Here is a 16,596-nt window from a genome sequence, read left to right as displayed (position 1 = left end):
CCACCTTGTGGTGAGCCTCTTGTTCATGAAATTTTATATAAAATATTGATGTTTGTGTGATTTGGATATATAGTTACTCGTATAATTATCTTACCCGTACGTTGTTTGTTATACATAGTGCCATGGTTTTGATATCCGTCCCCGTCGGCCCTCGCCCTTGTTATGATTCGGATGTGGTATATTCTCTTTTAAAAACTATTTGTTGCATTTCGTGTTTATGACAAATTATGCCCATCAAGCTGACATAGATATTTGTATGTAGGAGGTAGTTGAACCGGAAATTCCAACCGACCCTATTGTCGAGAGGTTAAATTTAGTTGAAAGAGAAAACGAGAATTTGAAAGAAAAATTGAAAAGAATTGAGGGGGAGAAGATGGAATTGGAGTTGCATTTTGCCGATGTCGTCGATGATCACAAGATTAAGATGGAGAAAATGCGCTTGAAGATTAGAAAGATTAGAAAATATGCCATTCATAGTGAGGCTTGGTATCATTATGTTGTTGGATCAATTGTTACCTTAGTTGCGATCTTGATCGCATTTGTTGTTGCATTTAAATTCTTTAGCTAGAGAGTTATTTGTTTGTTGCATTTAAGTGTTGTATGAACTTTATGTATTGTATTAATTTGGTGTTTTCGGTGCTGTGTATTGAAGATGAGCCGGCAATGGATGTACGATGACCGATGCTCTCCCTGGTTCATTAATGTTGTGCATACTTTTCTACTTGCGGCTAAGGCAAACAAGCGGGCGGATGGTTTTATGTCTTGTCCATGTGTTGGCTGTAAGAATGGTCACAATTACTCTACGTCAAGAACCATTCACGTCCACCTGTTTGAGTCCGGTTTCATGCCCCACTATAATGTTTGGACCAAGCATGGAGAAAGAGGGGTTATGATGGAAGACAATGAAGAAGAAGAGGACGATGACAGCTATCCTGGCCATGGGTTCCCTGAATACGATGATACAACAATGAGGGAAGAAGCTGAGCCGGTAATGCGGGAAGAAGCTGAGCCGGCAATGCGGGAAGAAGCTGAAGAAGAGGCATCAGATGAGCCCGTTGATGATCTAGGTTGGGCCATTGCCGATGCAAAGAGAAACTGCGCAAGTGATTTGGAGAAGAAGAAGTTGCAGCGCATGTTAGAGGATCACAAAAAATTGTTGTACCCGAGTTGCATAGGTGACAAGAAAAAGCTGGGCACCACACTGGAATTGCTACAATGGAAGGCAGAGAATGGTGTATCTGACAAGGGATTTGGAAAGTTGCTGGTAATGATAAAGAATATGCTTCCAAAGGACAACGAATTGCCCGAGAGTACGTACGAAGCAAAGAAGGTTGTCTGCCCTCTAGGGTTAGAGGTGCAAAATATACATGCATGCCCTAATGATTGCATCCTCTACCGCGGTGAGTACGAGCATTTGAACGCTTGCCCGGTATGCGGTGCATTGCATTATAAGATCAGCCGCGATGACCCTGGTGATGTCGATGGCGAGCGCCCCAGGAAGAAGATTCCTGCCAAGGTGATGTGGTATGCTCCTATAATACCATGGTTGAAACGTTTGTTCCAAAACAAAGAGCATGCCAAGGCGATGCGATGGCACAGAGAAGACCGTAAGAAAGAGGGAAAGTTGACAGTACCCACTGACGGGTCGCAGTGGAGAAAAATCGAAAGAAAGTATGGGAAGGAGTTTGCAGATGACGCAAGGAACGTATGGTTTGGTCTAAGCGCAGATGGCATTAATCCTTTTGGGGAGCAGAGCAGCAACCATAGCACCTGGCCTGTGACTCTATGTTTGTATAACCTTCCTCCTTGGTTGTGCATGAAGCGGAAGTTCATTATGATGCCAGTGCTCATCCAAGGCCCTAAGCAACCCGGCAACGACATTGATGTGTACCTAAGGCTATTAGTTAAAGAACTCTTACAACTCTGGAATGGAACAGGTGTACGTGCATGGGATGAGCACATGGGGGAAGAATTTGACCTAAAGGCGTTGCTGTTCGTGACCATCAATAATTGGCCTGCTCTCAGTAACCTTGCAGGACAGACAAACAAGGGATACCGCGCATGCACGCACTGTTTGGACGATACCGACAGTATATATTTGGCTAATTGTAAGAAGAATGTGTACCTGGTACATCGTCGATTTCTTCCGAGCAGGCATCCCGTAAGAAAGAAAGGCAAGCATTTCAAAGGTGAGGCGGATCACCGGACGAAGCCTCGCCACCGTACTGGTGCTGATGTACATGATATGGTCAACGATTTGAAGGTGGTCTTTGGAAAGGGTCCTGGTGGACAACCTATTCCGAATGACGCTGACGGACGCGCACCCATGTGGAAGAAGAAATCTATATTTTGGGACCTGCCCTATTGGAAAGACCTAGAGGTCCGCTCCGCAATCGACATGATGCACGTGACGAAGAATCTTTGTGTGACCCTGCTTGGCTTCTTGGGCGTGTATGGGAAGACAAAAGATACACCTGAGGCACGGGAGGACCAGCAACGTATGCACGGAAAAGACGGCATACATCAGGGTCATGCAAGCTACGCTCTTACCAAAGAAGAGAAGAAAATATTCTTTGAATGCCTGCTTAGTATTAAGGTACCGTCTAGCTTCTCGTCGAATATAAAGGGAATAATAAACATGGCAGAGAAAAAGTTCCAGAACCTAAAGTCTCATGACTGCCACGTGATTATGACGCAACTGCTTCCTGTTGCATTGAGGGGGCTTCTACCGGAAAACATTCGATTAGCCATTGTGAAGCTATGTGCATTCCTCAATGCAATCTCTCAGAAGGTAATCGATCCAGAAATCATACCAAGGTTAGAGAATGATTTGGTGCAATGTCTTGTCAGTTTCGAGTTGGTGTTCCCACCATCCTTCTTCAACATCATGACGCACGTCCTAATTCACCTATGCGAAGAGATTAACGTTTTGGGTCCTGTATTTCTACACAATATGTTCCCCTTTGAGAGGTTCATGGGAGTCTTAAAGAAATATGTTCATAACCGTGCTAGGCCAGAAGGAAGCATCTCCAAGGGCCATGAAAATGAGGAGGTCATTGAGTTTTGTATTGACTTTATTCCTGACCTTAAGCCGATTGGTGTTCCTGAATCGCGGCATAAGGGCAGACTGGATGGAAAAGGCACGCTAGGAGGGGAACAAATAACATGTATGGACGAACATTCTCTCACTGAAGCACACTACACAGTTCTACAAAATTCTGCCTTGGTGGCTCCGTATATGGATGAACACAAGAATTTGCTACGCTCCAAACACCCGGAGCGGTCTGATGACTGGATTACACGTGAACAAACCAGGAGTTTCGCCAGCTAGTTGCAGACACGTACCATGCATGACGCCTCTATTCAAGATGACCTGTACTTGCTGTCCCAGTTACCATCTTCGAATATAATGACTTTCAAAGGGTACGAGATAAATGGTAATACATTTTACACGATCGCCCAAGATAAGAAGAGCACCAACGAAAACAGTGGTGTCCGCTTTGATGCAGAAACCAAGACGGGAAAGGAAACATATTATGGTTATATACAGGACATATGGGAACTTGACTATCGACGTGGTTTGAAGGTCCCTCTGTTTTTTAATGGATGTATAGAAGTTGTTTTTTCTGTTTTTAGTGTTAGATGCTTAATTAGTATGAAATAGCATATAGAATTTTGACATATGCAATGATAGCATAATTAGTGTTACATTTGCATATAGTATTTGTTGTCGACGATGCCCGGCCCGCATCCTCGCCGTCGACCCATTCGCGACGACGTCCTGCTTCAGAGGACCCATGTCCGGGACCGGGCTCCACCGGGCTGGCACTGGGAGGTGCTACCTTCAGGGGCGCGACCCTTGGTGAGGAACCCGGCCCCGGGTCCTGTCGTCGACCCTCATCTCCTTTGGCGGCGTTCGCGTGGGACACTTTCGGTGCGGAGGGAGCCGGCCCCGCTGGAGGTGGTACGTCGCCGTGTTAGGGAGGAGGACGAGCACGTCCATCGCTACATAGCTGCTATGGATGCCAGGTTCTCCAATACCTGGCAGGATCTTTGGGGAGATCACCCGAGCTAGGATCCAGTGATGGTTCCTTCATTTTGGTTGTCCACCACCTAGATTACTCTCTAGTATTCGATCTTTATTAGCTAGCTAGCTAGCTAGCTAGTGATGTATTCGATATATAATATTCGAGATGATTTATTCGAGATTATATATATTATTCGAGACGATGTATTCGAGATTATATCTATTATTCGAGACGACGTACTCGAGATTATATTCGGTGATGCTTATTATTTACTATGATTATTGATTCAGTTTTTCCTTATTAATTGATTGCATCCATGCATTGTAATTTGAATATATTTCTTTTGGATTAGTTAAATAAAACCTATGGCGAACAATACCGGCAGAGAGGGAGAAGAGGCCCTGTTCAATATCATACGCAATCCTCGCGGGCCAGATGATCATCAGAATGAAGAAGATTATGACGGCTCCGAATATCTAAACAACACCGGGGAGGGTGATAAGATATTCGATCGCGACGACCGAATTGATGAAGTCATGAACTATGAACATGACGAAGAAAATGTTGATCTTGAAACAATAAAGACCGATGAGGTATATTTATATAAGAAGGCATATGGTGATCATCACATGTTTTAAATGACTTGAAGATATATATTAACGAATCGATCTTTCTTCTTTTAGCCATCCGGATCGGGAAAATCTTCAGGCAGCAGGACAGTACGAGGCCCGAACAAAAAGTTGAAGGAGGGCGTAAAGTACAATATCGAGGCCATCAAACCTAATGGCGAACCATTAGCGCCTAAGAAGATTGCGGACAAGTTCATTCGTCAGTGCGGAGTTCTTGTGAAGGACCAACTCCCGATCTCCCTTCAAGAATGGAGAGAGCCAGCAAAGCCATGTCCAGGACTTACTTTTGTCGACGATAGACAAAAACTTCTGCTTCGGGAAACGCTCATGGAACATTTCACCCTACCAGATCATTTCACAGATGCAGATGTGGAGAAAGTCAAGGACGCTGCTCTTAGGAAGATGGCGGTTGCATTCAACAACCACAAGAATCGTGTATGGGACAAGTACGTCAAGGGAGGAAGGAAGACTCCAGTATTCGAGGGAACACTAGAGAAGCAAAGTGCTCATTGGGACGATTTCGTGAAATTCAAGGATTCGGAATTATCTAAGGAACGGTCGAGAATAAACAAGGCCAATGCCGCAAAAAAGTATAAGTTCCATAAGTTGGGGCCAGGTGGCTGTCAAGGGCCCCGGTGCCCAAGACAGCAGGACCTCGACTACGTAGTGCGTAGTCTCGGGGGATAGGAGCGCTAGGGTTTTTGCCTAGCTGCTCAATGGTGCGGGAGGAGAGGATAGGAGTAGAGGAAGAGGTAGGAGATAATAACTTTATTGCTTGCCCTCAAAGGGTGCTGGTTATACGGTATATAAAGGCCCCATTGGCTGCTAACAAACTAGAAACCTATGCCTAAACTACTCCTTTATTATAGGAACTAATGTATAAGGACCAGGACTCCTGCCCAGCCTACACCTCGCCTGTTGCGGCCAGCGGCTGTCGCTCCTGGCTGCGTGGCCCACGCCTGTAGGTCGTGCCCCACATGACATCTCTCCCCCCCTCGACGAGCAGCTCGTCCTCGAGCTGAAAACCGGGGTAGCGCTTGACGAAACTGTCAAGATCCTCCCATGTAGCTGATGATGCTGCTTCACCCTTCTAGTGGACGAGCAGCTGGCGAACGCCGCGTGCTAGTCGTGCACGAGTCACGCGCTCCGATTCTGGAACAGCCGCCCTGTTGTGGATTGGAGGCAATCCCAGTGGTGCAGTTGGAGGCGTGCCGAAGAACTTCTTGAGGAGGCCCACGTGGAACACGTCATGGAGGCGCGAGCATGCCGGAAGCTCAAGGCGGTAGGCCACGTCGTTGACGACCTCTGAAATGTGGTACGGCCCATAGAAGCGTGGCTTGAGCTTGCCCCTGGTTGGCGGGTTGAGAGAGGATGCGGCACACTGGCGAAGACGAAGCCAGACCCAATCGCCCACGTCATGCCGAATGTCCCGATGGCGTCTGTCGTAGTAGGACTTGTAGACCGCTTGTGCCTGCTGTAGACGATAGCGGACGTCCGCGAGTAACTCGTCGTGCTCCGCCATGCTCCTGGCCACTGCGGCCACCCGTGTATTGCCCGGCTCGTAAGAGCGGATAGTGGGAGGGTCACGGCCATACACAAGCTTGAACGGAGTTTCTTGGGTCGCTGTCTGGTAGGCGGTGTTGTATATGTACTCGGCCCAGGGAAGCCACCGGAGCCACTGCCTGGGACGATCCCCGGTGAGACAACGGAGGTACATCACAATGATCTTGTTAGCAGCCTTCGTTTGGCCATCCGACTGTGGATGAAACGCCGTAGTCATGTGCAGCTTGGTCCCGGTGAGGCGCATGAGCTCCCGCCAAAAAGCCGAGGTGAAGATGGGGTTGCGGTCAGAGACCATGGACTGCGGGACGCCATGGAGACGCACAATCTCAGCGAAGAACACCTGCGCCACTGATTCCGCCGTGTACGGGTGGGCCAGCGCCACAAAGTGGCAGTACTTGCTGAAGCGATCCACCACGGTGAGGATAACAGACTTCCCGCCCACACGAGGGAGCGCTTCTACGAAATCGATGCCGACATCAGTCCACACGGCCGTGGGCACCGGCAGTGGCAGCAGCAGACCGGCTGGGTGCAAGTGCTCGGACTTGTACCGCTGGCAAGTACCACAAGCGCGGACATACTCCTGCACCGTTTTGTGAAGGTTAGGTGCGTGGAAGTCACCGCGGAGACGATGCAGCGTGCGCAGGACACCTTCATTTCCGTCATTGTGCACTGCGGTGAGAAGCTCCTGGAGTAGTGGAGACGTTGGCGGGATGTAGAGGCGGCCGTTAAAAGTGACGAGGCCGTCAGAGAGCGCCCACGGCAGCTGCCGAGCGCTTGCCGTGATATCCTCGTGCAGCGCGACGAGTGCTGGGTCGGTGGACGAAGCTTGCCGTAGGCGGTCGATGAAGTCGAAGTGAGGACCAGATATAGCCATGACCCCCGTCTCTTCCGTGTCGCGGCGGGAAAGGGCATCTGCCACCGTGTTTGTACTATCGGCCTTGTACTCCACAGTGAAATCGAACCCCAGTAGTTTGCCGACCCAGTGGTGCTGCCGAATGGTTGCCAAGCGCTGGTCAAGGAGGAATTTGAGACTGTAGTGGTCAGTTTTTACCACAAATTGGCGCCCCCAGAGGTACGGTCGCCAATGGTGAATAGCGAGCACCAAGCCAATGAGTTCCCGTTCATATGCCGCCAGAGAACAGTGACGAGGTGCGGCCGGCCGGCTGAAGAAAGCCACCGGGTGCTGATCCTGGAGAAGGACGGCCCCGAAACCGTATGTAGACGCGTCACACTCAACGATGAACGGCCGTGTGAAATCGGGCAACGCGAGCACGGGAGCCGTGGTGACCGCCGTCTTGAGGGCGTTAAAAGCTGTTGTCGCCTCCAGTGACCATGAGAAGCCGTCCTTGCGAAGCAGGGCCGTCAGGGGCACGGCGACCACGCCAAACTCCTTGAAAAACTTGCGGTAGTACCCTGCAAGACTGAGAAACCCCCGGACCGTGCGTGCCGAGCGAGGCTGCGGCCAGTCGGCCACGGCCTGCACTTTTTCCGGATCCATGGCTACTCCGGCCGCGGAGATGGTGTGACCCAGGTAGGAGATCGACTCGACGGCGAACGAGCATTTGGACCTCTTGACGAAGAGCCGGTGCTGGTGCAGTACGGTAAAGATGGTGCGCACATGGCGAAGATGATCGGCCCATGACTCGCTGAATATGAGGATGTCGTCAAAGAAGACGAGAACGAAGCGGCGCAGGTACGGCCGCAGCATATCGTTCATGAGTGCCTGGAACGTTGCCGGCGCGTTGCAGAGGCCGAACGGCATCACCAGGAACTCGTAGAGGCCGTCGTGGGTACGGAAGGCGGTCTTTGGGATGTCCTCTGCACGCATCCGCACCTGGTGGTAGCTGAAGCGTAAGTCGAGCTTGGTGAAGAAACGAGCGCGTCGGAGCTCGTCGAGGAGTTCGTCCACCACCGGAATTGGAAACGCATCCTTGATGGTGATGGCGTTCAGGGCGCGGTAGTCGATGCAGAAGCGCCAGGACCCGTCGGGCTTGCGGACCAGCAGTACCGGCGATGAGAATGCAGAACGACTTGCTCGGATGATGCCCTGGGCGAGCATGGCGGCGCACTGACGCTCCAGCTCGTCCTTGTGCGCGGCTGGGTAGCGATACGGACGGACGGCCACCGGGGCGGAGCCGGGCAGCAGGGTGATGCCGTGGTCGCAGCTGCGGAGTGGTGGTACGCCGGAGGGTTCGGCGAAGATGCCGTCAAACTCGGTGATGATTGCGTCGAGGAAATCGCGGCCATTGCATGATTGCAGGGCTGGCCCGTCCGGTCCTACAAGGCCGCGCCAGCAGACCCGATGGCCCCTCCGCCAGAACGTCATGGAGAGGGCGCGGAAATCCCACAGGATCGGTCCAAGTGTCGCCAGCCATTGCGTGCCCAGGACGACGTCGTAGCCTGCGAGCGGCAAGGCGAGGAAATCCTCCGAGAACGCCTCCTGGTCGATGCGGAAGGACACGGCGCGGTATGCGCCCTGGCACGGAACACGCTCACCGTTGGCCACTGTGACACGCATCTTCTCGGTGGTGGGGGATGGCAGTGTAGCACGAGCGGCCGCCTCCTCGGCGATGAAGTTGTGGGTGGAGCCTGAGTCGATCAGGGCGAGGAGGGAGACACCCCTGAGGGTGATATGCATCTGCATGGTCTCGCTCGTGCGCACGCCGGAGATCGCGTGGAGCGAGATCCGAGGGTCGGCCGGCGAGGCATCAGCGGTGGCGGAGGCCGTGTCGTCGTCGTCGTCCGGCGCCAGGTCGAGGAGAAAGATGCGCTGGCAGACGTGGTTGTGGCCCCTGCCAAACTTCTCATTACAATTGAAGCATAGGACCAGGCAACGGCGTTCCTCCATCTCTGTCTGTGACAGGCGTTTGATTGGGCGCCCTTCCGGCAGACTGGGAGCAGGGGGTGCGGCTGGTAGAGCCGGTGCGGGGGGCGCGAGGCGTGGTACGGGCGCCGGCAGGATGCCCTTCTGCTGAAAACGCACCGGTGGCGCGGAGGTGAGTGCGCACTGGTTGCGCAGCTCCAACTTGCGGGCGAGGCTCATGGCGACGGCGAGGGACTGCGGGTTGTGGATTTCCACGTCGAGGCTGAGGGGTGGCTGGAGTCCCGCGGTGAAGATCTGAACCTTCTGTGTCTCTGATAAGATGCCTGCCCGGGGGAGGAGCGCCTCAAACCGCTCCTGGAAGTCGACTACGGATGTTGTGCACTTGCACGCCATTAGTTCGCCCAGCGGGTTAGCGCGTAGAGGTGGCCCGAAGCGGAGGTTGAGCAGCTCGGAGAAGCGGCGCCACGGCGGAGTGCCCTCGTCACGCTGGACCTGCATGTACCACAGCTGGGCAGAACCCTCAAGGTTGTAGGACGCCATCCAGACTTTTTCCTCCTCGGCGATCCGTTGTTGATGGAAGAAGGACTCGCATCTGTTGAGGAAAGCGAGCGGATCTGACTTGCCGTCAAACTTGGGGAAGTCCATCTTCTGAAACCGGGGCGGGCGATCATTATGGTGCTGCCCATCGTGGGCGCCGGCAGCGCTCGAGGAGGAGGTGGACTTGTCCTTCTAGAGCACGGCGACGGACGTCTGCAGGGATGCCACCGTTGCAGTCAAGGCCTCGATTATCTTGGCCAGATCAGCGGTGGTTGGTTCTGCCATGCCGGACGTGACTGAGGCGGCGGCGGAAGGTGGTGATGGAGGTGTGCTTGGCGCGGACGCAGAAGAGGATCGCTTGGAACCTGATACCAAGTTGTCATGGGCCCCGGTGCCCAAGACAGTAGGACCTCGACTACATAGTTCGTAGTCTCGGGGGATAGGAGCGCTAGGGTTTTTGCCTGGCTGCTCAATGGTGCGGGAGGAGAGGATAGGAGTAGAGGAAGAGGTAGGAGATAATAACTTTATTGCTTGCCCTCAAAGGGTGCTGGTTATACGGTATATAAAGGCCCCATGGGCTGCTAACAAACTAGAAACCTATGCCTAAACTACTCCGTTATTATAGGAACTAATGTATAAGGACCAGGACTCCTGCCCAGCCTACGCCTTGCCTATTGCGGCCAGCGGCTGTCGCTCCTGGCCGCGTGGCCCACGCCTGTAGGCCGTGCCCCACATGAAAGTGGCTATGCGGTGGGAATGCCTAAGTGGGATAAGTCTGAGAAAGAGATGGAGGATGCAGGTGTCACTCCAGAAACATTGAGCTGGCCCCCCAGGTCCAGGACTTGGTTCTATGCGCATGGGGGGGAGTTGGACCCGAAGACAGGCAAAGTTTCGAAGAAGGCATGTCTGGACGGAGCCGAAGATAAGCTACTTGTTGCAATAGAAGAGGCTCGATCGGGGGTGTTCGAGCCCAACAGAGAGAACAACGAGCTTACGTGTGCCCTGGGAAATCCTGAACACCCGGGAAGAACACGAGGCAAGGGCGCTATTCCGTGGTATGAGGGGTTTTCGGACTGGAACGCCGACTACAGAACCCGTGTGAGAAAGAAGATTGTGAAGGAGAAGAAGAGGAAGATGGAGGAGGAGCAGAGGAAGCTGGACTATGAACGCCTTCAAGGCCAAGAATCAGCGCACACGGACTTGGCAGTCAAATTCCAGCGGTAGCAGGAGCAGATCGACTCACTTAGCCAGCAAAGGGGGTCTCAGCAGCTACAGCTGCTAGCGGATGATCCAGCATTGGATAGCACCGTCCCATCCATGCCGAGAAGCAGCGTGGGTTCCGCCCCGGGCGACGCATTGCTGGATAGCTACCCAGTGGATGACATCATGGAGAACACTAACTGCAAGCTACACTTCAAAATGAAGAACATATCCATGAAGGTGGCGGACATTGTTGCTTTTACAAATCCCCCCGAGGCAACCTTCCATTGCAACCCGATTCCAGCGGGCTATGCTCGTGTCTTGGTTGATGAGGTGGTGGATCAATATTCGGGGCTAGAGCTTGACATTCCTGAAGGTGACGAGGAGCACACACTTGGAGAGGCCAACCATCGTATCATCCTATGGAGAAAGGATTGAATCATCTTTCGAAGGCCACCGACACCGCGTCATCCGACTCCTCGTCGAAGTCCGCCACCGAGTCAGCAGACTCCCGCTCCTCAAAGTCCACCAACGCGTCAGACCACTCCTCCTCCAAGTCCGGCACAGCTTCAGGCCACTCCTCCTCCTCCAAGTCCGGCAAAGCGTCAGGCCACTCCTCCTCCAAGTCCGGCACAGCTTCAGGCCACTCCTCCTCCTCCAACTCAGCCACGTCAGCCGTCTTCGTCGCCTCAGCAATCACGGAAGAGAGCCGCCTCAACTATGGTGCATAGCGGTACAAGTCGAGGTAGTACTGGAGGTACAGGCGGAGGCAAGCGATTTCAATATGGTCCAAGTAGCCTCGCGCCTCTTCCGCAGAGGCCTTACGACAAGTCCGAGGAGGAAAACATAGCCATATCGAAGGCCGAGGTGGAAGCCCATTTTGCACCGAAACCGCCACCGCCGCCAAGGGAGAAAGTGCCTGAGGAAAAGATTGACCACTTCATTCGTATGGCTAGAGTACCAGCTCCCAAGCCTGTTGACACAGACTATGAGCGCCACCTCAGGAAGTTAAATCGAGCACGTCTACAGAAAGAGGCGAGCTCGAGCTCGAGCAAATCAGCTGGCAAAAGGAGCGGTAAAACCGTTCCCCAGCTGGGAGAACAGGCGGCGCAATCAACCCCCCCCCCCCTGTTGTGCCAACAACACATGTGAGTAGGCGCGCCCAATATTATTGTGGGCAAACCGTTTACGTTCCCGAGCTGGGCGATGTGGTAATAACCGAGGAGCATATAAGGCAGGCTGAAATCCTCAAGATCACTGTTGTACAACTCCTCGACATCGAGCCCATGCCTCCGCTTATAGAGGAGGAAATAAAACGGAAATATGTCCGGGGCCAACCTTTGGTCGAGCCAGACGAGGTCAAGAAGCTCCCAACGAGAATGTATGAATTGCATCAATGGTACATGGACATTACCAAGATTTCCAATCGAGAGTCCCTCACGGTGAATGTCAAGAAGGATCAATACCACCATGAGAAATTTGTGTCCGTTGAGTATTCAGAACTATTTTAGTTATACAATCAAGATGCACTCGACAAATCTATCGTCAGTTGCTATTGTCTGTAAGTGATTTTTTTCTGTAATTTAAGTCTCAAGCTAGCTGTAGTGATCATTTTGATCAATCATTACCTGTAATTATCCTCACTATATTCTTTTCTGTGGTATTATGCAGGATGAAGATTTATGAAATGAAAAAAGGTGGACGCTATGGCATTGGGTTCATTGACCCAAATACCATTAATGAACACACATGGAAATTAGATCCATATTATGAAAAAAGTGTAGAGGAAAGCATGCTAGAGTTCTTCAAGCGCCTCAATACCAATGAAGATATACTACTTCCTTACAACTTCGAGTGAGTCACACTGTCTTGTACTACAAATTCTGTTTTTGCCTACTAGCTAGCTACATGTTTTTGCTTACATATGCCCGCTTAATTAAGACATGCAAACGTGTGTGCATGCAGATTTCACTGGATCTTGTTAATCATTAAAGTTTATGAAGGAACAGTTGAAGTACTAGACTCACTACTTAAGAAAGCAAGTGACTACACCATCTTGTCTGGGATAGTCAACATGTAATTTCAATCATTATTAACTATATCTCAGCCTATTTAGTTCGTCATTTCCTGATATGAACTATTTAATAACCCCTTTATTAATTTTCTTTGTCGGCGGGCAGGGCTTGGGCAAAGTTCATCAGCGTCACTCCAGGCCAATGGAAAACAAAGCTGAAATGGTATCGACCCAAGGTAAGTAATTAAGTAGTACTAGCTAGCTAGCTGCCATCTCTTTAATTATCATGCTTGATTAATTATTATCTGATCAAATTACATTCTCGTAAAGGCCCTGAAGCATGCGTCGGGGAACAATCTGTGTGCATACTATGTTTGCGAGAACATTCGCATGATGGCGTCCGAAAGGAGCAGATCTCAAAGACAGGAGTGGGTACGTTTGTCAGAACACTGTTCACAATTTTTACACCATTATCGATATCTAGTCACACAACTAATACACATGCATATTGATCTCCTTCTTAACAGTTCAAAGAGGTGCGGGAGCAGCTCCTACCAGAGGACCGCATAGAAGCAATTCAAGAGGAAATAGCGGGATTTTTGCTCGACCAGGTCATAGATCCCAAAGGAGAATACTATTACCCGCTACCGCCCCCATGAACCACTTCCAATTGTCATCGTGCTCCGAAGGCACCAATTAGGCTAATGCCACTAGCTCCGAAGGCACCAATTAGGAGAAATTGTATATAGCTACCTAATTGTATACATATATGAAGGAAATATGCCCTAGAGGCAATACTAAAGTTATTAGTTATTTCCTTATTTCATGATAAATGTTTATTATTCATGCTAGAATTGTATTAACCGGAAACATAATACATGTGTGAATACATAGACAAACAGAGTGTCACTAGTATGCCTCTACTTGACTAGCTCGTTGATCAAAGATGGTTAAGTTTCCTAACCATATACATGAGTTGTCATTTGATTAACGGGATCACATCATTAGGAGAATGATGTGATTGACTTGACCCATTCCGTTAGCTTAGCACTTGATCGTTTAGTTTGTTGATATTGCTTTCTTCATGACTTATACATGTTCCTATGACTATGAGATTATGCAACTCCCGTTTACCGGAGGAACACTTTGTGTGCCACCAAACGTCACAACGTAACTGGGTGATTATAAAGGTTCTCTACAGGTGTCTCCAAAGGTACTTGTTGGGTTGTCGTATTTCGAGATTAGGATTTGTCACTCTGATTGTCGGAGAGGTATCTTTGGGCCCACTCGGTAATGCACATCACTATAAGCCTTGCAAGCATTGCAACTAATGAATTAGTTGCGGGATGATGTATTATGGAATGAGTAAAGAGACTTGCCGGTAACGAGATTGAACTAGGTATTGAGATACCAACGATCGAATCTCGGGCAAGTAACATACCGATGACAAAAGGGAACAATGTATGTTGTTATGCGGTCTGACCGATAAAGATCTTCATAGAGTATGTAGGAGCCAATATGGGCATCCAGGTCCCACTATTGGTTATTGACAAGAGAGGTGTCTCGGTCATGTCTACATAGTTCTCGAACCCGTAGGGTCCGCACGCTTAACGTTCGTTGACGATATAGTACTATGAGTTATGTATGTTGGTGACCGAATGTTGTTCGGAGTTTTGGATGAGATCACAGATATGACGAGGAACTCCGGAATGGTCTGGAAGTAAAGATTGATATGTGGATAGTGGTGTTTGATCTCCGGAAGGGTTCCGAAATTCACCGGAAGGGGTTCCGGATGTTTCCCGAAATGTTTGGGCACGAGAACACTTTATCTGGGCCAAAGGGGAAAGCCCACGAGGCTTTTGGAAAGTGCAAAAGGAAGTTTTGCGGAGACCAGAGGCTAGACGCCAGGAACCCTGGCGTCTAGGGGGTAGACGCCGGGAACCCTGGCGTCTAGCCCTGGAGTCCGAGAAGGACTCTTGCCTTTCGGATGAAACCGACTTTGAGGAGGCTTTTACTCCAAGTTTCGACCCCAGGGCTCAACATATAAATAGAGGGGTAGGGCTAGCGCCAAAGACACATCAAGAAACACCAAGCCGTGTGCCGGCAACCCCGTCCCCTCTAGTTTATCCTCCGTCATAGTTTTCGTAGTGCTTAGGCGAAGCCCTGCGGAGATTGTTCTTCACCAACACCGTCACCACGCCGTCGTGCTGCCGGAACTCATCTACTACTTTGCCCCTCTTGCTGGATCGAGAAGGCGAGGACGTCACCGAGCCGAACGTGTGAAGAACTCGGAGGTGTCGTGCTTTCGGTACTTGGATCGGTCGGACATGAAGACTTATGACTACATCAACCGCGTTGATATAACGCTTCCGCGAACGGTCTACGAGGGTACGTAGACAACACTCTCCCCTCTCGTTGCTATGCATCACCATGATCTTGCGTGTGTGTAGGAATTTTTTTGAAATTACTACGTTCCACAACAATGGCATCCGAGCCTAGGTTTTATGCGTTGATGTTGTGCACGAGTAGAACACAAGTGAGTTGTGGGCGATATAAGTCACACTACTTACCAGCATGTCATACTTTGGTTCGGCGGTATTGTTGGATGAAGCGGCCCGGACCGACATTACGCGTACGCTTATGCGAGACTGGTTCTACCGACGTGCTTTGCACACAGGTGGTTGGCGGGTGTCAGTTTCTCCAACTTTAGTTGAACCAAGTGTGGCTACGCCCGGTCCTTGCGAAGGTTAAAACAGCACCAACTTGACAAACTATCGTTGTGGTTTTGATGCGTAGGTAAGAACGGTTCTTGCTAAGCCCAGTAGCAGCCACGTAAAACTTGCAACAACAAAGTAGAGGATGTCTAACTTGTTTTTGCAGGGCATGTTGTGATGTGATATGGTCAAGACATGATGCTAAATTTTATTGTATGAGATGATCATGTTTTGTAACCGAGTTATCGGCAACTGGCAGGATGTTGGAAATATGCCCTAGAGGCAATAATAAAAGTATTATTATATTTCATTGTTCATGATAATTGTCTTTTATTCATGCTATAACTGTATTATCCGGAAATCGTAATACACGTGTGAATACTTAGACCACACAATGTCCCTGGTAAGCCTCTAGTTGACCAGCTCGTTGTGATCAACAGATAGTCATGGTTTCCTGACTATGGACATTGGATGTCGTTGATAACGGGATCACATCATTAGGAGAATGATGTGATGGACAAGACCCAATCCTGAGCATAGCATAAAAGATCGTGTAGTTCGTTTTGCTAGAGCTTTGCAAGTGTCAAGTATCTCTTCCTACGACCATGAGATCGTGTAACTCCCGGCTACCGTAAGAGTGCCTTGGGTGCACCAAACGTCACAACGTAACTGGGTGACTATAAAGGTGCATTACAGGTATCTCCGAAAGTAGCTGTTGGGTTGACACGGATCGAGACTGGGATTTGTCACTCCGTATGACGGAGAGGTATCTCTGGGCCCACTCGGTAATGCATCATCATAATGAGCTCAATGTGACCAAGGTGTTGGACACGGGATCATGCATTACGGTACGAGTAAAGTGACTTGCCGGTAACGAGACTGAACAAGGTATTGGGATACCGACGATCGAGTCTCGGGCAAGTAACGTACCGATTGACAAAGGGAATTGCATACAGGGTTTGATCGAATCCTCGACATAGTGGTTCATCCGATGACAACATCGAGGAGCATGTGGGAGCCATCATGGGTATCCAGATCCCGCTGATGGTTATTGACTGAGAGCGTCTCGGTCATGTCTGCATGTCTC

This window comes from Triticum aestivum, chromosome 5A (assembly GCF_018294505.1).
Source record: "Triticum aestivum cultivar Chinese Spring chromosome 5A, IWGSC CS RefSeq v2.1, whole genome shotgun sequence".
Lineage (NCBI taxonomy): Eukaryota > Viridiplantae > Streptophyta > Magnoliopsida > Poales > Poaceae > Triticum > Triticum aestivum.
This window is presented reverse-complemented; position numbering follows the sequence as displayed.